Source organism: Plecotus auritus (assembly GCF_963455305.1).
Source record: "Plecotus auritus genome assembly, chromosome: 4".
Lineage (NCBI taxonomy): Eukaryota > Metazoa > Chordata > Mammalia > Chiroptera > Vespertilionidae > Plecotus > Plecotus auritus.
In genome coordinates this window covers 52,977,446-53,003,929 of record NC_137775.1, presented here as the reverse complement: position 1 = coordinate 53,003,929, position 26,484 = coordinate 52,977,446, and positions in this window count along the sequence as shown.

Sequence of the window (26,484 nt, the reverse complement as noted above, 5' to 3'; positions counted from 1 at the left end):
TAACTGCCCCCTGGGAACTGCCAGTTTAGATTGTGTATGCCTTTTCTGTAGGGAGATAACACCATTCACAACCTCAACATTTTTCAAGCAATATATTGGATGTCCAATGAAAAATATACCAGATGCAGCAAGAAAAGAATGAAGAAAAGTGCAGAAAACTGAAATATACCCATAAGTGATTGAGCTATTGGAATCATCACAAGGAAACTAACATAACTGTAATTTATAAAATTAGGAAAAAAGTAATAACAAAAAGAATTTCATCAGAAAACTTGCATTTAAAAAAATTAAAATGGAAAATCTGGGAATAAGAATACAATAATGGAAAATAAAAGTATGTGAGTTGAAAAGCAAATTGAACACAGAAGAGAAAAGATTATAGTGAATGAAAATATCCTGAAAAAAAGCATAGAAAGAGGATACAAACTGAAACAGAGAGGGAGAATACTTAAAGGCCTAACTTGTATAATTATAGACTCTCAATGTAAGGAGAGGAAAGAAGGGAACAGAATTAAAATGTGAAGATAATGGCTAAAAAATTTCTAGTACTACTGAAATATATCACTCCACAGGTTTTATATGCCCAAATGAAAACTAACATAAAAAACACAACTAGATATACTGAAAATTAAAGAGAGAGAGAGAGAGAAACAAAGAGAGATAGAGATATCTTAGCTACTTGAAGAAGAAGAAGAAAAACACACACATATTATTCCCAAAGAACAATATAATACCTCCGGTTGATTTTTCAGTAAAAAACAATGTAAGCTAGAAAAGAATGGAATGGCATCTTTAAAATATTAAAGAGAAAAATATCTAAATGCTGAATTCAAACTCAGTGAAAACATTTTTCAGTATTGATGTTGAAATGGAAACATTTTCAAATCACCAAACTAATAGAATTTACCACTAGCAAACCTAAATTAAATGAAATATTAAAGAGAGCTTGGCATGTAGAAGGAACATGATATAGGAAATGAAAAACCAAATAAAACAAAAACAAAACGGGCAAATGGAAGAAGACAATAAGAGCAACAGAATTTGGAATTATGTGGGTAAATACATATTAATATTGATTACACAAAATAATCCAATAATTTCTTATGCAGGATTAAAATGCCTGAAAATAATGATACAAAAGGCAAGAGGTAGTAAATAATGCCGGCTTGTTCGCAAAGGTCCTAGCACTGCCTGGGTAATAGCAGGCAGTAATTTATAATACAAATTCCTTATTTAGTTTATATTCTATTTAATCAAAGATTCATGTTTTAAAATCTAAGGTGAGTGCTAAAACATAATAATAACATTTATAACTAACTTTAAATGGAGGAGATAAAAGTATAATAATAAAATTAAAGTGACAATGAGGTATCACCTCACACCTGTCAGAATGGCTGTCGTCAACAAATCAACAAATGACATGTACTGGCCATGATGTGGAGAAAGGGAACCCTAGTGCACTGCTGGTGGGAATGCAGACTGCTGCAGCCATTATGGAGAACAGTATGGAGTTTCCTCAAAAAATTAAATATGGAACTGCCATTTGACCCAGTGATTCCACTTCTAGGAAAATATCCTAAGAAACCAGAAACGCCAATCAGAATGTATGCACTCCTATGTTCATAGCAGCACAGTTCACAATATCTAAGATCAGTAAACAGCCCAAGTGCTCCCCGTCAGTAGATGAGTGGGGGAAAAAGCTGTGGTGCATTTACACCATGGGATACTATGTAGCAGTAAAAAAGAAGGATCTCTTACCCTTTGAGACAGCATGGAGGGATCTGGAGAGTATTATGCTAAACAAAACAAGCCTGTCAGAGAAAGATAAATATCACATGACTTTGCTCATATATGGAAGCTAATGAGCAAAATAAACTGATGAACAAAATAAATCCAGAGACATAGAATCATGGAACAAACTATCAAATCTCAGAGGGAAGGCGGGAGTGGTGGGTGGGTGGGAAGAGATCAACCAAAGAACTCATATGCATATATGCATAACCCATGGACACAGACGATAGCGTGGTGAAGACCTGGGATGAGGGCGGGCTAGAAAGGGTCAGTGGCAGGGAGGAAACATATGTTATACTTTCAACAATAAAGACTTTTTTAAAAAGGGAAAAAGTATAATAAAAAGATTGATTAATACAGAGGAATCCAAGGAAAGGGAATTAAAGAAACAGAAAAGGTAGGATAAATGGAAGCAAATACTTAAATAGCAGATAAAAATCCATATATATTGCTTATTCTGCTAAATAAAAAGGAACCAAATGTTCAAAGAAAAATCTCAGACTTTCATACAGGAGAAACAAAGAAACCAAAAGTCTATATGTTGCTTAAAGGAGACACACTTTTAATATAAGGCCACAGGAATATTGAAAGTAAAAGAAGGAAATCAGTTTCCATGCAAATAATTACCACACAAAAAAACTAGCATACATGTCCTTAATCTAAAAAAATGCACTTAATAAGTATTGCTAGAGACAACTATAAAAAATTAGCCCATTATAAAGATACAATTATCATAGGAATACAGTACAGAAATGAGATGAGTGAACTCTCTCACACCACACCTACAAAATTATAAATTTATTTAAAATCAAAATATATAATTTTCCAACTTGAACAAGAAAACTTCTTTGTATTTATAAGGTCTATATATGAAAGATATATTTTATCCAGAATTAGTCATGGTTTATTAATACAAGGTATATTCAAAATGACTAACAAAAATAAAGATTCTAAAAATTTAATTTTAGGAGTCCAATAAAAATATTAGACGTCTCAATGAATGTGAAGGAGGACACAATAATTAATGGCAACATATTGGATAAAAAATTTTCTTATAAAGTTTTTTACATTTAAGTTTCTGAATATTTATATAAGGAAAGTAGATATACATATTTCCAGCAAAATAATAAAAATGTTGTTACTATTACATTTTCTTCTAGTGTCACATTATAATTTTATTATTAACAGCACAGATGCATTTTCTTTTAAATATAAAAGCCACAGGTTTCTTGCCACCAATTGAAAATACACATTGTCAATTATTTACTTTTCTTTATTAAGTAAACCATTTCTTTGGCAAATGCAGCCCTAAATAGCTAATTAGATTTCCTAATAGCACTGCAAACCATCATGGGGATAATGTTCAAGAATTGTTTCATCAGCAAAATTAAAAGGGAAAACCACCTAATACTTTCTTTGTTTGTTTTGCCTTGCGATTTAAACTTCAATAGCTTTTTTTTCCCCATATTTTTTAATATGGCCAAACATTGCTCTCTCCTGAGCTTACATTAATGGGCCGAGGACCAAATTACAAGAGTAGGCTAATTTGCACCCTTAGCATTTCATATTAATGAAATAGATTTTTCAGATATCAAGGAATGAATACCCTTCCCAAGTTATTCTTTCTCAGTTCCTAATATAATGGGAAGTTCTGTTGACTGAACTATTTCCTCAAAACTTCTTACTAGATATAAGGAAATCATGAACATTCTCATGGGAGAAATGGTGTCAGCGGCTGCTGTGAATATTTGTGGAGAAGTTCTGGACAATAGAGAGTAAAAAAAAAGAAGGTACTGTAAATATGAGATAGGAAGAGAAATTATAAGGCTTACCTAAAGAATGTCTTTGCAACATTTCCATATGAAAGTGAAGAAAACTTTGTCATGTGCAAATTGTTTAATTTTATTTAAAAGCAGAAATATGTTTTCATGTAATGGTTGACAAATCATATAAACCATGTTGTACATCTCTGTTTTCTTCATTATCAGCCACTAGAATGGCTTTGTTCATATATACAAGCTGCTTAATGAGAAGCAGGCAAAGGGCGGGTGTTGGAAAAAATAGAAAAGATGGATGAGCCTGCTAGTGAATTCCCTGCCACTGTACACAGAATATCCTCCCTATAGCATATTAAGACAAAAATGTTTCCCTTATAGTATGGATACTCACTAATTTTCCTAAGTAATTTTAAAGTGTGTAGATCAGAAAGATCCTTTCAATGTTTGGCCCCATACTTAATTGAACTACGAAATGAGCATATTTCTCCCTAGTATTGATGAATGTTGTAGTTCAAGGGCAGTATAAAATTACATATAGTTTTGCTTATAAATACTTAGTAGCTCCTCATAATTTGTAAGCTTATTGAATGAAGCAATGGACTGAACATCAGGAAACATGGTTTTGAGTGTCTCTTATGGCACTCTTCTTCCCATAGAAAGAGATGATGATTAATGCAAAAGTAGTAAGATAATGTGTAAAATTGTGCAAAATGTGCAATCCTATCTGATAAAAGTAGTATGCAAATTGACCATACCTCCGCTACACCCACAAGCCACGCCCACCAGCCAATCAGGAGCGAGTATGCAAATTAACCCAACCAAGATGGCTGCAGCCACGGAGTGAACAGGAGGCTTGGGTTTCCCTGGCAATGGAGGAAGCCAAGCTTCCTAAACACCCTGGACGGCCCTGGACTCCACGCAAGGCTACAAAGTTTCAATTATAGAAGATAAATAAATCCCAACATAAATGGCTGAGGCCATGGAGCAAGCAGGAGGCTTGGGTTTCCCTGGAGATGGAGGAAGCCAAGCTTCCTGCACACCCTGGCCAGCCCAGGCCTCTGCTCAAGGCTACTAAGTTTCAATTATAGAAGATAAATAAATCCCAGATCCCAGGGCCGCCACTTGGGTTGCTGGGGGGTGTGGCCAGCCTGCAAACCACCACAGGCCCCTCACCCAGGCCACCCCATGCCTCAAGGGAACCCCCACTCTGATCCGGGACACCCTTCAGGGCAAACCAGCCGGCCCCCACCCATGCACCAAGCCTCTATCCTATCTAATAAAAGAGTAATATGCAAATTGACCATCACTCCAACACACAAGATGGCTGCCCCCATGTGGTCAAAGATGGCTGCCCCCATGTGGACACAAGATGGCCACCACAAGATGGCCAGCAGGGGAGGGCAGTTGGGAGGGATCAGGCCAGCAGGGGAGGGCAGTTGTGGGCAATCATGCCAGCAGGGGAAGGTAGTTGGGAGGGACCAGGCCTGCAAGGGAGGGGAGTTAGGTTTGATCGAGCCTGCAGGGGAGGGCAGTTAAGGGTGACCAGGCCAGCAGAGGAAGGAAGTTGGGGGCAACTGGGCCTTCAGGGAAGGGCAGTTAGGGGGACCCAGGCCTGCAGTGGAGGGCAGTTAGGGGCAATCCGGCTGGCAGGGGCGTGGTTAGGGGATGATCAGGCTGGCAGGCAGAAGCAGTTAGGGGCAATCAGGAAGGCAGGCAGGAGAGTAGTTGGGAGCCAGCAGTCCTGGATTGTGAGAGGGTCCCAGATTGGAGAGGGTGCAGAGTGCAGACTGGGCTGAGGGACACCCCCCCCCTCCCGTGCACGAATTTCGTGCACCGGGCCTCTAGTATTAATATAAATTGCAAATTTATACACAGACTCAGAGATTTAGTGTAAGGTACCTATAACATAAATTGCAATTTATTTTTTTATAACTGAAACCAGCTGACTTTGACAATTCTTTTAATTTACTTCTGAGCTATTTAAAATTCTAAATCTCATCAATTGCCATACACACACACACACATACACACACATACACACACACACATACATACTTACATCTTTTAAGTTTAAGTTCAAGAATAGTATTGCATGTAGTTGGTATACCTGCTTCTTGTCTTTCATGATAGATTTTTGCACCCTCTTTTTTTTTTTTTTTTTTTTTTTTGCAGGACCAAATGGAATTTCTACTTTGTAAATTTCTCTTTCCCTGTCTTCTTTATCTCTTTCTGTCTTTCTCTGCCTCCCTTTTCCCTTCCACTTTATTAATCATTTAGCTATCAATGATATCTATCCATATGAGCAATTATGCTAAAAGAGGACATATATTAAGTGGTATTCCCCAAATCGATACTAACCCTAAATAAGATTTTATTGCTTCAATAAGATTCTTGCCACCATCAACCAGGAAATGGAGTTTGGGGAGAAGGTTGAAACAATGATCCTAAGAATATAACCTCTGAATTCTTCCTTTTCCTATTCATTAACCATCTCACTTTTGACCAAGAAATATTAATTCCATACACGATGTAGGTGGGCCACTCACTGTGATTCCAGAAAAAAATGAGTGCTGAGGAGTGCAAACTATGTAAGGATGAAGTACTTGACCACATGGCTTAGATTTGAAGCATGTAGTGAACCTGTTTTTATGTACTTTTCTAGCACACAAATCCTACTCTTAATTTTGCTTGTCTTTATGTCACATAAACCAATTCAGACAAAGTTTTATGGCCTTTACATTATGTCTTTGACTGAGTCCATATCTTAATCTGACATTCTGAAGTCTATTTCCCTCTGATCCTTATTTTTATCCATTTATTCTTTCTTGCTCTTATTTCTTAAAATGTTTACTACTAGGGTGATACCTCTCCAAGCTGAATGATGTCACGCTACAATCTCTTCAACTGCGATTTTAGGTGGACTAATCCAAAAAAACCTTCACATGTTGTCCAGCTGGTGTGGCTCAGTGGTGAATATCAACCTATCAACCAGGAGGTCATGGTTGAATTCCCTGTCAGGGCACATGCCCAGATTGTGGGCTCAATCCTCAGAAGGGGCCATGAAGGAGGCAGCTGGTTAATGATTTGCTCTCATCATTGATGTTTCTATCTCTTCCTCTCCCTTCCTCTGAAATAATTAAAAACATAAAAATGTGATCTTCATATGTGTGATATAGTCATCATAATCTCCAGAAAGTAGTATTATCTGTATCTGCAAACAAAAGCCTATCATATTACTTATTTGAAGCAGAAATACAGCTGACAAGTAAAGAAAGACAGCTTCAAATTCTTGGAAAGAATAGGAAAGGATTTGATCTCCTTTCCCAAATGGATTGATATTCATGTCATAACTTTTATTTAACTGTAGGAAGAACAAATTGCATCTCAGTAAGGAAACAAAGATAGGGCAGGGCCAAAGTTACTGTGCTATGTAAAAAAGTATAATGCAAAGTCTGTATATGTCATGAAATATAGTTCCATGGGCCCATCAATACATAGGAAACCAAGAAGCTCAATGATGTCATGTTCTAAGAAAAGAAGCTAAGTGGGGAAAATTTTGATAAGCAGCAATAATTACTGACTAACTCCACTCTTTTGGTTACAAAATATCCAATTATCTTCATTATCACATAAATTACTCAGCCATCACTAAGGGAGATATCCAAAGTTCCCAGGTTCACAGGGTCAAGATAAAAATTCAGAATCTTTGGGAGATTCATGAGGGTTTCTGTATCAAACTCAAATGTGATTCATTTTAATATGGAACTTTATAAACTAAAAGGGTTAGTTTTGGTTTGAAAATCTATAAAATAAAAATGCAATGTATAATGAAACAGGGTCAGGAAAACCATATTTTTTTTGTTGTTGAAAAGGAAAAGAGTCATTGTACCTTAACAATTCTGAAATTCAGCTCTGCAGATGAATGAGGGTACACTATCTTGCAGATAGGGAGTTAGGCTTCTTTTTGTTCTCTGGGAAGGCCTTCCATCCATTGTTCTCCTTTGCCTTCAGTTCTTCCCTCTGAAAGGCACTTTCATTTTCATGAACTTCTATGGCTCCTATGAAGTGGGCATTGGAGAACGTGTTCCCTGGAAGGACTGAGCAGCTTTCTCAGCATGCTTCCAGTAAATCAATCTCTTTTCTCTGAGCTATTTTTCCAACTGAAAAGATTTACTGGGTGCTACATTAATTCATTCAGAGGTTTAATAGTGGGTGTGACAGCCATACTCTTTATTTGATCTTTGCCATGCGGTGAGTTCTAATAGGTTTTTGTTACTCAATGACCATTTCCATTGCATTTTTACTGGGTTGGTATGAGAAGTAATTGCTTTAAAAAAAAACTATAAAATTGGAATTTCTGAACGCTGTTTTCTTTCTTGCTTGCTTGCTGACCAGGTGATATTTTTTATGACCTCTCATCATTCTTACAACACTTTGTCAGTGCCACCAACATTAACCAACACATACCACTTGCCTTCTGTTTTCCCATCTCTTCTCCTATAATGTATCATTATATTTGTGTGTGTGTACAGTGTGTGATCATATTTATCATGAGATGAATTACCTGCCTTGCAAGTTATTATAGGCAACAGTTTTACCAAATGTTTTACCACTGCATAATACAATAACATGATTATTCATTATTCAGCCATTCAATAGTAGTTTCTCTACCACCTATAGCCTGGCTGTAAGCCAATGACATATATCTTAGGTTTTTGTATAGTCACACCTAATTTCCAGGTACCAATTTATGTATAGATCAAGATAGGATTGCTAATGTTGTAATAGTAAACAGCCTCTAATTATTAGTGTTTTAAGATAATATTCTGCATGTTTATGCTGCATGTCTTTCCCAGGCTATTAAGACTAACTCTTCTACATAGCCCTATAGGTATTCAGACTAACCACCTCCTATGTAACCATTTCCTTTGTTCCCAGCCACTATGTCACAGTAAAAATACAGTTTGGAGATCTTCTACAAGGAATTGAATGCTCCAGTCTGGAGGTATAGTAGAAACTCATTGCCCAGAACTTGTTACATGGCCTCACCCTATTACAAGAGGTCTAGAAAGTGCCAACCTAACTAATATCCATAAGTGGGGGAAACTTGGGAATACTTACCAAAGATCTCAGCTTCCTAGACTTTAAACTACATTTAATTCTGTTTATTTAGCTACACGCTAATTTTTTCCAGATCCATGTTTACAAATAAACTCCTTCATTAGCCTAAGAATTATTTTCTCCCTAATTCATATTCAACCTTATAATTTCATGTTTTTAGTTGCAAGTTGGGTAATTACCATCTCCTCTCTTATTTCAATCCAAATCCAATTCAACAGGACCCTAAATTTAAAGATTTTAACATCAAATATGCCATTATATGAAGATTAAGACGGTAGGGTGAATATACAATTAAATTTGTAGAGTGTTGGGACACTTAGACCTTTAAAACACAACTGCATAATATGGTTTTAATTGGATTTATCTCATATCTAGAGCACAAAATAAATGTTTCATTACTGATGGCTCAAGGAACTACTTAATTACTAGAAATAAAAGGTACATTCTTTTTAACTAATAGAATCATCATATTTTATTGACTAATATTATTCCTGATATACTAGCCAATCTTGTTTTAGATGTAATCCTGGCTCTACATAATCTAAGGTTATAATGTAATGTAGTTCAACATCCTCCCATACTGAAGCCTAACATTAAATCTCCAGTTGCTAATCCATACAGCATGGCAAAATCAAATATAGTTTCTAAATCATCATAATAGTAAGTCATCAATTAAATTAAAATTTAAGTAATCAGAGTACCAGTAAAAAGAGTTGAGAGATAGTGTGTGAGTCATTGGAATTAAAAACTATTTCAAATTGAACTCAAAGATTACACTTAAATTTTATATTGAATCTCTGGACAATTGCTTTTGATCAAATAAGTTAGTTAAAATATCATTGATAAATAGACACAAAGAGATGACTTCTATAAGTTGGCAGAAGAAAACATGTGATATTTAACATGTTGAAAAATTAATTACTAGAACATGTATGTATAACCAAACCATGGTACAATTTAAACTACATAATTTTTTTTCTTTGTTAGTCACCAGTGCTGCCTTTAGGGAGCTGCCTTTTGATTGAGAATAAAAGAGAAGAATAGCATCAGTTTTTATTCTAAAATGTGTTGCCTTAATAAGAGCAGTTTACAGTAATGCTTTCTTTGGTTCAGTTAAACATACTGGAACAATCACAGAAGGCATTTTAGTCATTCCTATTAAATACAATATTTTCCCAAAGAATAAATTTGTTCCAGTTATAATGCTGAGAGGAAGGGGGAACACACATGTGGTATTTAAAATATCAGACACTCTTTCCTTTAGAGTTGAAAAAGGCAACATTTTTTAGTGGAAAACAATTTCTTTTCAGTGAGGCACTTTGGAAAATTCTGGATCTCATCTCAACTTTCAATCAGATGGTGAGAATTGTAAGGCTTGAACTGAAAAACACAAAAGTTGAAACTGAACATAAAATTTAGGGCCAGCAAGTTCTTGTCTATTTACAGGTTGTGTGATTAGACAAAGGAATCTGTTTGAATCTCAGTTTCCTTCATTTTAAAGTAGGGATGATAATAGTTAAAAGAGTTTTATAAGGAGTGTTACTTGAGACTACATGCAAAGATATTGGGTATACTGCATATGAGATTTTATGAACATAAATGTTATTTTACCCTCCTCTCTTTCATGCTTTCACTATAGTGAAATCTTCTATAAAATTCTTTCAGTATAAAAGGTAATATCACATGTTGAAAAGGGCAATAGAATCTGTTTGCATTATGTTATTATCTTAAGTAACCCACTTTCTATAGCCTTTAATTTTTATTTAATAGATTCTAATAGTATTCAGGAACACAAAGTTTAGAAATGTAGCTTAATTTAGATTAAAATAAATTGCCAAAAAAGTTACAACATACTCAAAAATGGTTATAAGTATGTATGTACCTATATTAAGTGTGTGTTTAAATAAGCACATAAAGAAGTTACATGTATGGATATGCATGTACACATATATGCACAGATGAATACGCAACAACATAACATAGTAGTATATTAAAATTAGCCACTCTGGAGTAAACTGGCTGGGTTTGCATGTCTGCTCTTTAGTGGTTGTCTCACCTCAGGAAATCATTTAACTTGTCCATTCTCTAGTGTATTTATTGATTCAATAGGAAAGACAATAATATCTACTTCACATGTGTATTAGGAAGACTTAAGATTGATTGAGTTATTACTTCTGAAGTGTTTAGCATATGGTAGGAGTATGTTAAATGAAAAAAAAAAAAATCCTCTAGCCCTAGCCAGTTTGTCTCAGTAGACAGAGCATCGATCTGTGGTCTGAAGGTCCCTGGTTCGATTCCCATCAAGGGCACATGCCTGGGTTGTGGGCTTGATCCCTCCCTGATAGGGGGCATGTGAGAGGCAGCCAATCTAATCGGTGGTTCTCTCTCATCATTGATGTTTCTATCTCTCCCTCTCCCTTCCTCTCTGAAGTCAATAAAAATATATTTTAAAAAATAAAACCTCTAAAAAGAAAGCCATGTATTAAGTGTTTTACATAATACACCATAACATAAAAATCTCATTACTTTTTTCCACATTATTCTGATAGTCCAGTATTTGATTGGACTAGGGAGTACCTGACAATGCTTTCTAGTCAGATATACATGCTTTAAAAATTATTATTTAGATAATGGGATCCCGGTAACTTATTTTGTCATTGTTTTATTAAGATAAATTTCCAGAATTTCTGAATCAAAAGGTATACACATTTACATTTTTGTACATGTATTGCCAAATATCCCTTTCTAAAGTTAGTACCAATTTGCTATCCAGCAACAATGTGAGAATATTTTTTTCATAGAGACATTGCACTCTAAATTTAGAGTTTAAGTACTGTGCTAAATAAAACGACAACAGCCCTAGCTGGTTTGGCTCAGTGGATAGAGTGTTGGCCTGCAGACTGAAAGGTCCCAGGTTCGATTCCAGTCAAGGGCATGTGCCTGGGTTGTGGACTTGATCCCCAGGGGGGGCATGCAGGAGGCAACTGATCAATGATTCTCTCTCATCATTGATGTTTCTATCTCTCTCTCTCCTTCTCCCTTCCTCTCTGAAATCAATAAAAATATATTAAAAAAATAAAATAAAACAACAACAAAAAAGGGCTTGGAGGTTATGTTCCTTGTAAATATATATATAGAAAACTACTAAAAGAATAGATGCTGAAATTTTAGTAGTTATCTTTGAATAATGTGATGAAAATAAATATATAGAATTTGTTTTTCCTCTGTTATCTACTTTTTAAAGTGGCGCTATTTTGTTACAAAAGTGCAGAGTCATAATTTGTTTAGTTTCTGTAATGCAGGAATTCAGTGATGCATGCAAGTAGTAGTTGATGGTATTATCTATGCTATCATTTTGATGAGTTCCTAAATACCTAAAGCTGCATCATAAAAAAAGAGCAACATTCAGATGTTTTAATTATGCCAATTTATGAACTTTAAAATTGCACTGCTTATGTTGTTCATTTTTAAAAAATTTTGGCTGTACATTTGTTCCTCTGTTTCTTTATAAATTTGTTTAAAATGCCTAATTCTTGAATATCTCTTCAAATTAATTAGACAGGCATCTTTCTGTTACTAGAATAGATGGCATGAATTCCATTAGCTAATAAAAACGTATTCAGTTGTTAATAAATACAGCCCAGCATGTCATGTATTGCATTTTGACTTCCTGTGTTGACTTCATCCTTCTTTAGGCAGTTCTGAAATCTCCAGTTACTGAGTCCCTCGTGCCTTGTAAAGTCTGAGTACTTTCCTGGTAAAAAGCAACTCCAGAAAACTCTTCTGACCTCAGCACATTTTCCTGGCCTATGGTAGGCACAGGGTAGCCTAGAACTTCTCACATTGCAGCAGGAGAGTGACAACAGAAGCTGCAGGGCTCTCAGAGACCTATCCTCAGAATTCACACCGCATCCTTCCTTTCTGCCACACTTTATCAGACAAGCAAGCCACAGGACATCCCAGATCCAAGGGGCAGGGAAACAGATTCTACCTATTGCTGGGAGATACATAAAGAATTGGGGCCATTTTTTACAGTCGACACTCTGCCATGTTTTTTCATTCAGGGGTCTACACTTATCTATTTTTTAATGTAATAAAACAATTTTTTGAGGTCTTATAATGCCAGGAATTTTGTTTTTTTAATCTACCTCCCTCTGTCTTTACTCTTCCTTCATTAAAATAATCTATAAGTCTGAAGTCTTTTTAAATTACCTGATTTCCTTTTTATAATGAAAATTTATGTGGCTTTTTTATATCAATAATTATGTCTTTCAGTTAAGCTGATAAGTAGCAATTCATTTCTCATTAATAGGCGGTGATCTTATTTACTTATCTAAGTATCTGAAAGACCTCATAATAATCAGCGAAAACAAATACTAGATTGTATAGTTCTTCAACACAGCACTTCTCGGGTATCTGAAGCCTGCACATAAAATCATGAGCTATAAATTAGCTTTCTGAGACCACAAATTCTGAGAAATCCTCTTTAGTTTGAATAGTTAATAATTGTATGCTGGCTTGATCTATTGTTTTTTGGGAAATAATTACTATCAAAGAGAATTTAACTTGTTTGACTTGTTATTCTGAATGTAATACTGTAAGGATGGTAAAAAGATTACTATATAGCTATATCTCTATATCCATATCTATTACTTATTGTTGCTCCTGTTGTTATAGTTGTAAATTGTAGAATTATCTATTATGAGATGAGGGATACTGTACAATGTCATAGTGTTTATTTCTGCTAAGTCACATATAGTATATTAATGTTTATGTATTTAATTGGTTTTAGGAGTAACATATATTAAAAACATCATTCTGTGTTGCAACCTTTAATGCTCTAGAATTTTCAGCCTCTGTAGCTTAGAGATGACATAGTAGGCCTGGTGGTTCTGTAACAATCCCTATTAATATACATTGCTACAGAAGTTTTGCTCTCTATATGCTGGTTCTTGTAGGCATTATAATTGTTTTTGTCTCGGTGTTGCCGCTCATGCTGCTTTTGTCCTGGCCATAATGCACCTCATTGGAATTTCATGCAGTTGTTTGCATCTCTCTCTCTCTTTGTGTGTGTGTGTGTGTGTGTGTGTGTGTGTGTGTGTGTGTGTGTATCTGTATTTACACAAGATCCTGACTCAACTCCAGGACCTGACAACCATGTATTCATTTAATTAAAATAAAACTTCTTCCCATCTAGATTATACAGGCCAAATATGAGGTAATTTGACCATTCATCAACACATAACATATACCTACATATGTTAGGCATTTGGATGTGTTCTCTAAATTATGGTTTCATCAGAAATGCTTTCTTGCACCAGAAATTAAAAATCCCACCAATTTACAATTTTCCTTTGCCTTAAAATGTCATTTGACAACTCTGTTACTCTCCTTTGGGTTAACTTTGGTGGAATTAAGTGTCAGCAGAAAAATATTTTGTTGTGTGTTTATTTCCCAAAGTACATATTAAGTTTATTTTTAAGAGACTACAGCATGATATTGTTCTAATTTATCTATAAAACAAATGACTCTCAAACATTCCATCAGCTCAAGAAAAATCAGTATCTGTTTCTTTTTTCCCCTAGCATCATTGGGCATCTACCACATAGACAGAAGAATGATGTTTTTTACTTACAGAATGCTAAAAGCTCTTCTGAAGTAATTATCATTTATGGATTTATTTTTTTAGGAGGTATGGCTTGTGCATCTAAATCAATGTACACGTGTCTGGCTGTGGTTAAGAAAGAAAAATGACCAGCCAGTATGGCTCAATGGCTGAGTGTCAACCTATGAACCAGGAAGTCACGGTTTGATTCTAGGTCAGGTACATGCCCAGATTGCAGGCTCAATCTCCAGTGTGGGGCATGCAAGAGGCAGCCAGTCAGTGTTTCTCTCTCATCAGTGATGTTTCTATCTCTCTCTTCCTCTCCCTTCCTCTCTAAAAGCAATATAAATATATCATTTTTTAAAAAATAAAACTTACAGGTAAAACCCAGTAAGGTAACAAGTGCTTGTTGTGAATGAACACCATAACATCCTATAGGATCATTTGGGCTTCAACCTGATCACTTGATATGAATTATCAACATACAGGAGAGCTTAAATATCAGAATTAATATATTTGAGACTTCTATTTACTTGTCTCTACTGCCCAAAACTTTGTGTCATTTATCCTGACTGTTACATTTGTGGAACTATTCCCTTAGATATCTCAAGTAAGTAATTTAATTTTGGTACATTGGCAAGGTACACATATGATATTAACATTAGGTAAAATTTTATGAGACAGCATGGCTAGTTAAAAACTAATATATCATTTTGAGTCAGTCAAACACCTACTATTTTTACTTTTCATATGTTAAGCTGTCTAAGCTTGAGTTAGTCTAAGCTGTCTAAGAAATTGAGTTATTAATACCTAAAATATAGGAATATTAGGAAATGTAATGGGATTCATGTATGTAAAATGTTTTATGCTTAGAAACCACTAAATTCTATTAGTTTCCATTTTGTCTTTTCTTACCTTAGCTATCAAAATAATTTATATGCTAATTGTTATTAGAGCATACTGGTACAGAGATTTGGTTTTCATAATGCGTAAAAGTGAGGTATGTAGAAATTGTCATGACATTTTCTTCTATAATACACAGTTCTCTAAAATAATATTAAAATAATTTAAGCCAAAAATCTTGTCAAAGAGAAATCAATAAATCATATGTTGAATTTCCATATAGATAGCTAGATTTCATGTACAAAATATTTATTTTTTAACAGAAAAATGAACTTGGAACTAAATGGTATTTGAAAATGTCTTTAATTAATATATTTTTTCTTGCTCCACATTTTATTATTAAATAGTGACATTGTGCTAGGCACGAATCTGCATATTGATGTGTAAACTGAAAAGTATGCCACTTATGCCCAAAGACACATTTGAGTGTATTTTCTTCACCTGTCAATACATATATGATAGTTGTATACAATATTACTACCAAAAAATGTGGTTCTTTTTTTAAAGTATACAGAATATGCAAATAGAAGCCTAACCACATGGACACTTTTTATTATAACAGGTAACATAGCTGGAAGCCAATTTGTCTCTCTAGCCCTTTTTCTCTGTGGTTACTTATGCAATAAAGCTGGCTTAAAATATTCACTAGTTCTGATTTGCTAACTTAATACATTCATATATAATACTAGCATTTAAGAATTTTCTGCATGTGCTTCAGCTTTCTATTTCAGACTTTTCTTTCAGGACTTTCCTATTATATGATTCTTTCCAATAATTTGAGCTTTGTGCTCTTGGATCTGCCCAGCACTTTCCTTCATCTATTATTTTATTCATGCATACCTTTTTCTAGGTTATCCTACTGCATATTATTTTTAACATGATCAACTGCACCTCCGTTTTAGGCATAGCTACAATTTTTATATGAAATCTCTAAACCCCCTAGTTAATATGAAAGTAACTAATATAATGTTGTACCTACTAAATACTTGAATCTATAAATTAATTCAGTTAACCCTTGAAACAGTTCTATGAAATATAGGTATTCTCACTTTATTGACACACTAATCTCAGAAATTTAAGAAAACTGACTTAAATAACAGAGGTATAGAGTGGTAAAAGTTGATTGTGATCAAATTTCATGTGACCCAATTCTTTATTTTCTCTTATTTTTCATTTTTTATAGGAAATTTGAACTATCTTAATGTTTCTATTGGCTCTTTGTACTATTTTAGTGTACCACTTATAATGCCCATTTATCACCCCACTAAGATGTACATTTTTAAAAGGCACAAATTATATATTCCCCATCCAATAGGAGCTAAATAAAATACATTGAAAGAATAAAGAAACCTAAAAATTATCAGATTTTGAGACAACACCGGGCCAAAAAAGAAGATATTAGGCCATGTTTTTGTCCAATTTCTGCAAGCACTGGAAAACAACCAATAATCAAGAATTGCTGACAAAAAACAAGAAGAAATATTCTAAAAATAGAATAATGGAATAAAGTTTAAAAATGTCATCATCCTTTCAACAAATAAGTCTGTAACTATGTATCTACATGCTAAATATATCAAAGAAAAACAACTGAAAAAAGATCAGCTAACTACAATGCTGAAAGTATAAGGCAGAGCAAAGAAAGAAAACAATTTTATTCCACAGACTTCTTTCTCTTCTCTTCTTTTCTTTCTTCCTTCCTTCCTTTCTTTCTTTCTTTCTTTCTTTCTTTCTTTCTTTCTTTCTTCCTTCCTTCCTTCCTTCCTTCCTTCCTTCCTTCCTTCCTTCCTTCCTTCCTTCCTTCCTTCCTTCCTTCCTTCTTTCTTCTTCTCCTCCTCCTCCTCCCCCTCCTCCTCCTCCTCCTCCTCCTCCCTCCCTTCCCCCTTCTCCTCCTCCCCCTCCTCCTTCTCCTCCTTCTCCCCCTCCTCCTTCTCCTCCTCTTCCTCCTTCTTCTTTTTATTGCTTAATTTGTTGTTGGTCCTAATCTTTTAAAATATATCTGTGCTTCTTTGGTGCTATTTGGGAAGTGTTCTGTGAGCAGATCTTATGTGTGACTTTTTTCTCTATTTTTTTGCCAAAATGTTTCTCCTGTTTCTCTGATGGTTCTGATTTTATTCTTTATATATTCTCATTTTAATTATTTTGATGAATTCCATTAAAGGCTTGAAAATCTTTTTAATGACTCATTTGAAGAAAGGAGATTTAAGTTGAATAAATGCATATTTTGAAGAAAAAAATATCAAGGCATTAGGGGTGAGGTAATTAATTGTTTGACCAAATACAACAGGCTAATTTTTAAGTTGATAATTTTGTATGGCCCTCAATTGATTATAAACCATTGGATATAAGGCAACAATGGGCAGTAATGCATGGAAGATAAGAAATAAAAGCGGTGAGCCTGATGATTAGAGCAGCTTATTTTCTTAAGATGGTTTTTAGGCTTTAGCATTAGAGGAAGAGAAGCTAACCAGAGCCCCACAGACTTTCTGAATTAAGGAGGTTAAGATGAGAGTCTGGTGAGACTGAAGTGTGTGGAATACACAGGACAGAAGTGGAGGGAGAACTTTACAGAAAGAGAACACTGTTTATGTAACACTTAGGCATTCAGTCAAGTGCTGATTGCATCATGAATGTGAAGCAACTATCATGAATGTGAAGCTGTAAAAAGAACCACCCAAAAGTACCTTGTGCATAGGCAGGGTCAGGAATAGTGCTTGGTCTTACCAGCCAGACTGAGAAATTCTCATAATTCACACAGTGTGGAGTACTCAGAGGGATCTTGTCTCAGAAGAGGGAAAACAATAGATTAACACTGCTGTGGTTCACCTAACAAATCTTAAAAAATGGGATCTGAAAGAATCAAGTGGTTAATTTAACTGTGACCCAGAATATAGCTTATGAATGTTTATAGGAAAACAAAAATATCACCCAACAATGCAAAATTCACAATGTTTGGCATCCAGTAAGAAAAAAGGCAAAGAAATGGCAAACATGAAAAGACACAGGAAAAAATTATCCATAATGAAGTAATAAATCAATCATTTGATGCCAACTCAGAACTGACATAAATGTAAAATTATCAGACAAAAACATTGAAAAAGTTATAAAGGTTTTAATATATATTAAATGTATGCATATAGTCCATATTTTCAAAGAGATGTGAACTATATAAAGAAAGAACCAAATTAAACTCTTAGAAATATAATGTCTGAATTCAAGAAAATACACTGAATTATATCATAACATGCATTTTAGAAGAAAAGATCAGCGAACTTAAAATAAAGATAAGAGAACTGTCAATCTAGAATTCTATATTCTGCAAAAATATCTTCCGAAAACAAGGGTGAAATTAACTTTTTCAAATATACCAAAGTTGAAAGAATTCTTCACAAGCACTAAAAGAAAATGCAAAAAGTAGCCTTTCGGGGCAGAAGAAAAACCATAGTAGATGTAAAATACAGGTCTACACAAAAGAATGAAGATCAATAGGAACTGAGGCTACATGGAAATATATTTTTCATATTATATAGTCATGAAGGTAGACCGTGATAAAATAAAGATACATAACAAATCCTAAAGCAAAAATTTTTTTAAAAGATACAACAAAAAGCCAACAAAGGAAATAACAATAGATTCATAAAATATTTTATTTAAATTAATATAGAAACCCCCAGTAGCAAATTTACATACTGGTAAATTTATAATTTGATATTAATTATATAGGCACATAACCATGAAGTACAGTAACTTCCCTGAGGTCACACAGCTTATAAATTAGAGCCTAGGAATGTGACTTCAGAACTAAAGCTGTCAGCCATTATGTTGACAGAAAATGTACTTTAGTCCAAGATGGTATACATCTTCTTACTAGAGAAATAAAATCATTCCAAGCATCTCTGTCTCATATTGCCTCTGAATTTGGGATTAATAGTTATAATAGTTAAAAGAGATATATGCCTCTGTTATGAAAATTGTTCTCAAAGCTTTAAAAATGTTTTAAAAAATGTCAGGTGCCTTCTCTGGGGCACCCATTGGGGTTTGCTGCACCATTCATTGTCTTTGAGCTATTCTAGAATTTTGTATTTTGTAGAAGTCAGATGTTAATGCAAGTGACTTGTCCATAGATATGCAAGATGAGTTGTGACTGGTAGAATGCAATTGACTTTTGGCCTGTGGATACTGAGGAGTACTTGATCTATTTGTAAATTCATTTCTGTATTTCTGATGACCTATGTGTGTCTAAACTTTGAACCTGTTGTAACATCTCGCTAATTCTCTTTTTAAATAATTAAATAAAATCAGTAACACATGTTAACTATATTTTTATGAAAATTATGAGATTCTACCTTTTAAAAAACATGCTATTATACTTTAGCACTGTATACCTACTAGATAGTAAAATTAAAATAAACAAGAAAGTTGACTATTGGATGGGATTTAAAGCAGGACGGATAAGGAATAGTATCTTCCCCAGAGGATACTGGCTTTTATTTATTTTTAGTCTTTAAAATATATTTTTAATTATTTCAGAGAGGAAGGGAGAGGAAGAGAGAGATAGAAACATCAATGATGAGAGAGAATCACTGATCAGCTGCCTCCTGCATGTCCCCCACTGGGGATCTAAGCCCACAACCTGGGCATGTGCCTTGACTGGGAATCTAACCATGACCTCCTCATTCATAGGTCAATGCTCAACCACTGAGCCAAGCAGGCTGGGCAGGATAATGGCTTTTAAATAAAACTGACATTTGACTCATTTAGTGATTATGGTAATTAAAAGTTTGTTTTATGTAGGGTTTTTTAAATCGATCTGGTATCTGGTGATTAAGACTTTCAGGTTTTGTCATTTACAAAATTCAGCTTCATTCATAATGGGACACCTGTTTGCCAATCTCTTATTGTGTGCTGTCTCAACACCAGCCCCTGTCCCACTCACTTGATATCTACATGTAGTTAAGGCCTGCACAAGCTTTACAAATATTCTAGTTCAGCCAGAATGACCTTCTTCATGAACTAACTCCCCATAGCATAGTCACTGGCAGAGGATGCAAGGTTAGCACCAACTTTGTATAAAAATGGCAGTGATATCTGCAGGAAGCCACCCACTGTCGATACTATCATGACAGTGCACCAAGGAACACAACGCGGAAGGCAGATGAACCTTGGGTGTTGGCAGGGCTAACGCTAAGCATCATTGTTCGTGTTGAGATAGCAGTAGCTCAAAGCAATTTCCTGACCTAAAAGCCTCAAAGTAAATGTTTACTGGACCTTACTGATCTTTACTGATCTTTATTGACCGTAGAGACGGTCTGTCTGCTACCTGTTTGCCATGCTTTACTGAGGGCAAGATGTGTATCTAAAACTGAATTAAAAGCGGATAAAGCCAGGTTTCGGTGTGCCTTTCCAAGAGAGAGGTTTCCACCTGGCCCCCATGCCTTCTAAATTCATGTTTCTTGTGTAGTGTTTTCATTTGTGTGTCAGCCCCTCCTTCAGATCCTGAACCCTGGCCATGAAGGTTCCAGCAGAGATCCAAGCACTCATCAAATACATACCCAATGTTTCTGTGTGATTGGCATCACACTGGGCATTGTTTATATATGTACTTCTCAAAATATACCAGGGGCTATTGTTTAAATATCCACAGCTTTGGAGAATAGAATTAGACGCACCAATGGCTTATCTTTGCATTTTATAAGGCTTCTTTCTCTTGTAAAGTGAGTCACTGAAATTTCATCCAATTGTAAGTTCTCCAGTGTATTAATAGTTTTTGAAATAAATTATTTAATGATGGGTTAAGAAAAGATTTTTAATCTCATGTGTGTGGAGGTAGTATTTAACTGAGGGTCAATGCAAATGAAATGAAATCACTTGGGAAATTATAATGTAAATCTGTAAAGCAATGGAAAATTATTCAATTTGAAATGTTATTCCCCCCCCTCAAAAAAAAAAAAGGAAGGAGGCAGAAGTTTGATATGAAATGTGAGCTTTATAAGGGTTTTATAACAGTAAGAAATTGCAAGATCCTAAACTTAGAAAAGTCCTGTTTATTAGGCTTTTGTCATATCCCCAGGTATGTTATAGATTTCAGATACTTTCCTTGTCTCCCTTGTAAATTTAAACTCATGTTAAACCCAATGTTTCTATGAAACCACACTCTAAGTTCCAAACAAGTAGTTCACTAAATGAATGTTTAATTTATTTAAACCAATTTCATACCTAAATTGATAAATGCCTTTGTTACTTTTATTGAAGGGGAAAAGTTTACTAGTTGTTCATCTTCCTTCATCTTAATTATCACAAACAGGCTTCGTACTTTTCATAACATCAATCAAAATTTAACCTATTTGAGTATGATTTATTTATAAGATATTCTGTTACTTTTTATAAATATAAATATTCCCAGGCTTTAGCTGTCTGATTTTTTTATAACATGGCAATGTGGTAGTAAAAGCTCCTGTGGTTTTAAACTACAGTGATTTATTGTGACAAATATGTCCTTATTTGATGATAAATTTTAACAAGGTAAGTCTTTATAAGCCAAGTTCAGGTATAAGGAGACCTTGCCTGTGAAGGTGCAGGACCCATACTATTAAGCGATCTGTTCTATAAGCTTAATATCTTATGCAGATTAAGTTTGGAGATTTTGTTATGCTGAATATCGTAACCAATAGTTAGTAAACACAAAGATCAAGAAGAGCAGTTGGTTGGCAGGCAGATGATTGGAAGGAAGGGGTATTACAGAGGACCAAAGACAGCTGAGGCAGGCCAAGGGGCAGGTTGCATCTGATGCTAATTGTATTATAGATATTGACACTATTGTATTTTAGTCACCAGTTCCTAGCTGCCTTTTTTCCCTCCCCTCATAGATCCTGATCTTTTGTGGGCAATTGCATCAATTTGCCTTCCCAAGAGGACAACTTGTACACATTTATAGTCCCACATAATCAAGAAAATGGACAGTTTCTAACTGATAAATGACTATGTATCCTATGTAAAATCTATAAACTAAACCAGCCATGACATTATTAACTGAAATTGGGTAGAGAACTGACTAAAAGACAGACTTAAAGTTTTTTCCTCCTAATACAAATTGAAAAGTGGCTGATTCAGTCAGTGGTTGTCGGGCTGTTTCATTAGGTGCAATTAAAAATCAGGACTGATATTACTGGCTGTTTTCACATTATGTAAACATTAGGGGAGGGGACATAATTCCAGTCACTCCCCTCTGTAATGTTTTATTTTAAGTATTTCTTCTTATGATAATGTATATTCCCACTAGGAAACATTACCTGAACCTCCTAACAGTAGTTGTTCTCTCTTAAGCTTTATTTTCCTCACTTTATATTCCTAAAAACTGTCTTATAAATGCTTTGTTGGACAATGAATTCTGAATAATGGGTCCTGAGTAACTGTAAAATCACCACTTGCTATTTTAAATTAATTACTTTGTTAGCAAAATAACTTTAAAGACTGCTTTATAATTTTCAGCATAGAGTAAAATTATTAGGGTTTGAGTTCTTTCCCTTTTTGCTTCATTCTCTTGTCAGCAACTTTACTGCAGTTCAGAGAACAACACAATTGTGAAGAAATGATACAATGCTCTGGTTGTTATGTGCTGAAATGTCATTAGAATTAGTCTGGTGACAGTGCCGCTACTTAATAAGCATCTTTAGTGCTTCTTTCCTCCTAAATCTCCTCATTCTGCAACATGTATTTCATTTATTATTTACTCCCTAGCACTTACAACATGGCCAGGTACATCACAGGTGCTCAGTAAATGAGCATTGAATAAATGAATGGCACTCCAAATGGACAGTTTTGAAGACTTATATGAGCTATGGTCTTGGGAAAATCTCAGAATATGAGGATAGCTCATGTAACAGAAAGTGGGTTCTTGGCTGTCTTCATGTGCCTCGTTTGGGGAGATATTGGTGATACTGGCTCAGCTGCTCCATACAAAGACTCCATTTCCCTATGTTTACTTTCTAGCAAATGGGAAACATAAAAAGATTTATTAATTCCCTCAGATATTTCCTCTTGATTTAGACTTCTTAACTTATCTAAACACTTAACTCTCCTAGGCACAAATAAATCTTAGGGGGAAATATGGAAGCAGGCCTTGATTCATGGTCATTTTAGACATACTATAGAACAGGTAGGACCAGAACTTATGGAAGAAACAGAATCAGTGTTCCCAGTTATCTGGATTGTCATTTCAGTAGTGGTCTCTATGAGAAGCATACTGAGTAAAGTGTAACCTCACTTGATATCTATATCCAAGCATTCCCAATTACATGTAATAAATACAACGGCAATCTGACATAGCATATGGAGAGGTCTCACTGATGGTCATGAAGAAATTATCAACATCTAAGAGAAGGTCAATAGTGCAAAATGCCTTTTGCTCTCAAATTTTCCTTCCACTATTGCCCCATGAGAGACTCACACTGTTAAGGGCATCACTTTATTAGAAGTACCACACCTCCATCTACCTTTTCTAAAGTCCAAACGTATTACCAAGATGCCTATCTGATTAAGTCAACAGTTGCAAAAGTAACACAAAGTCACTATTTTAGTAACTATATGTTGCAACTTATTAATGGGTTATAAAATCAATTTATTGAGACCCACCCAGCATTTTTAATTGAATTAAATTCTAGTTAGCAGAAAATATTATCATTCATTGTACATAAGAAGAAAAAGTATTAATTCAAGAAAATGTTCTCCCAGTTATGTGGAAGGGTGAGGGTGCACTGAATTACAGGTAAATATACATCTCTTACTGTGGGTCATAGTTAATGTTTGAAGCACAAGATGCCACAGCTAGTCTCACTGCACTTGACAGGACAGTGTTAAGGTACTGGGATCTGAAGTAGGAATGGAGATGTTAAAGAAAAAAACAAGGAACTCACCAAAAGGAATGTTGCTCAGTAGTTTTTGCCTAGACCAGTTTTATTAAGAAAACGCAGTAGAAGTAAAAACCTGTAAGAAAAGAGATTGAGAGGGAATTATAATATATTTGGAAGTTAAATGATAAAATAATTTAACAAAAGCACCCTATATAATAGATGACAAAAATAAGTCTAAAATACTATAACTTAAATAGCACAGTGATTTTTAAATTCAGTTTATATCTCTTCAACAAAAACAGAAGGGTTTCCCCAGAAAAGAGAAGTAGTTTTTTGGGGGGGGCAGGGGAGTAAAGCAAAATAGAAGAGCCTGGGGAATGGCAAAGTGATCACTAGAGTAGTAGAGAGGAAAGATGAAACCTTCCAGCCTCCAGGTTCTAGTTACACACCTGGTGAGATGTTAGGACTAGCAGAATTCTAAAGTACTTGTGAAAGGAACTTGTGAAAGGAAGACAGGACAGGCAGTTTTAGGGAAAAGGGGATTCATGGGAGAGGAATGCATTTGTGATGGGAAGGAGATAGCTCCAAGACACCAGAATGCTTATCTTACTTTCAAGGTGGGTAGAGAAATGTTACAAGAGGAAGGCATACATTCACAGAAGATAGAAGAATATTGTGAGATGAGGGAAGAGAAAGAGGGGGGCACCACGTGGGCTTTGACCTTTGAAACTGATACTCTGCTGAAGAATGGCCAATTAGGAAAGCACAGAGGTCATAAATTAGGGAAGGGACCAATTAGAAAGGGTCATGAAGGGACAAAGAGCTGCAGCCTTTGTTAACACAGAAACAAAGAGACTCAAAATATTTTTGGATTTTAGATTTTTATCCATTTTAGAGAGAGAGAGAGCAAGCTTTTCCCATTTGGGGACCTCCTTCCCAGGGGTTCCCCTCTGGGACCCCTTCCAGGGGGAGTTTGTATATGCTTCCAATCAGGTTTCACATTTTTACTAAAGAAGCTTTTAATCTGTGAGTTTATTCTTCAAACTTCGTAGGGCAAGAACCCACAAGGCAAGTCCATGCCCCCAACCCCACGTTTTACTTGCATCTTAGATTACCTTGAATTTCTCTGATTGGAAAATCTTCCTTAACATTTGACTCAAGGATCTTTTGGCAATTGATTTATATTTATTATGTTTCTCTTGTTGTGCCTCATAATTGATAAATTTAGAAAAAAGGAAGTTGATGGGCTCTTCGTGAATAATTATTAAGAGTATTTGACATCAAAATAGAATTAAAAAGTCTAGGAGAATTGGTATTATACTTCACTACTCAAATATACCGACTTCCAAGTAAGTGGAGGAGAATCAATCAAATTTTTTTCATAGTAGACCAGGCCACTTTTGTCAATTAGAGCTCACAGACAGGCAACCACCTTCAGATTCCTTTCTGTGGTCATCTAAGACTTTGTCTCTGGTTCTTGAAACCCTGAACCAATGCAGTGCTTCATTTAAGCTTTCTTTTTACCCTTCAGGCATAAGGCAGCTGGGTCTCGGACAGGTAAAGTTCTCACTGAAGTCAATTGGAGTTTTGACTGCCTGAGGGCTGCAGCATCAGGCCCCAAGTCATCTATTATAAATATTTTTGACACATCAGATCCAAACACATTCAACTCTAGCTGTAAAGGTAAAAAGGTACAGTCTCTTTCCAGTTATTTCATGCCTTGAAGGAAAACAACTCCACTTAAATTATATTCTTTTTTCACCTCAGATCCACTTGGGGGTTATGATGGTCACCAAAGACCTTGTCTACAAAGTGGAAAGAGAGGAAACATTTCTTGGTAAAAGAAACTAGTTTTCTGCTAAGGCAGGCTGTAGTGTAGCAAGCAAATTCTCCTTTACCATTTATTATTCAGAGTATAAGAATATTTTAGGTAATGAGTAAAGACATATATTGTGTATTCTTTGGTATATTTTTGATAATACAACTATGAAAGCTTTTTGTGTTTTTTGATGGTTTACAGAAAAATAAAATAAAAGAATAAAAGAAAAAAACAAAACCTGGAACTACACAAGAATTCCTCTTGTGTGTTTTTTAATTGGGATTTTTAATGTCTGGAACTTTCCTTCCTCTTTTAAATTTATTTTGAAATGGGTTAATGCACAACTGATTTTTCAAACTATGTAATTTTTTTATTTAAGCCCTTGACAGAAGAGAATCCCTTTGTGGTTTTGTCTATTTTGTATTACAATTTATATAACAAAACATTAGGATTAGTTTGGGGACAAAAGAAATAACTACATATTGATTCTACTGGAAAGGCTAACAGTAACTCCTAAATAAATATGAATTCATGGATTATACCTGTTTGAATTCCCTTCAGTGACAACTTTTATTTTAGGTAATTGAGTTCTCTATAAATTGTTTTTCATGTATTTCTATT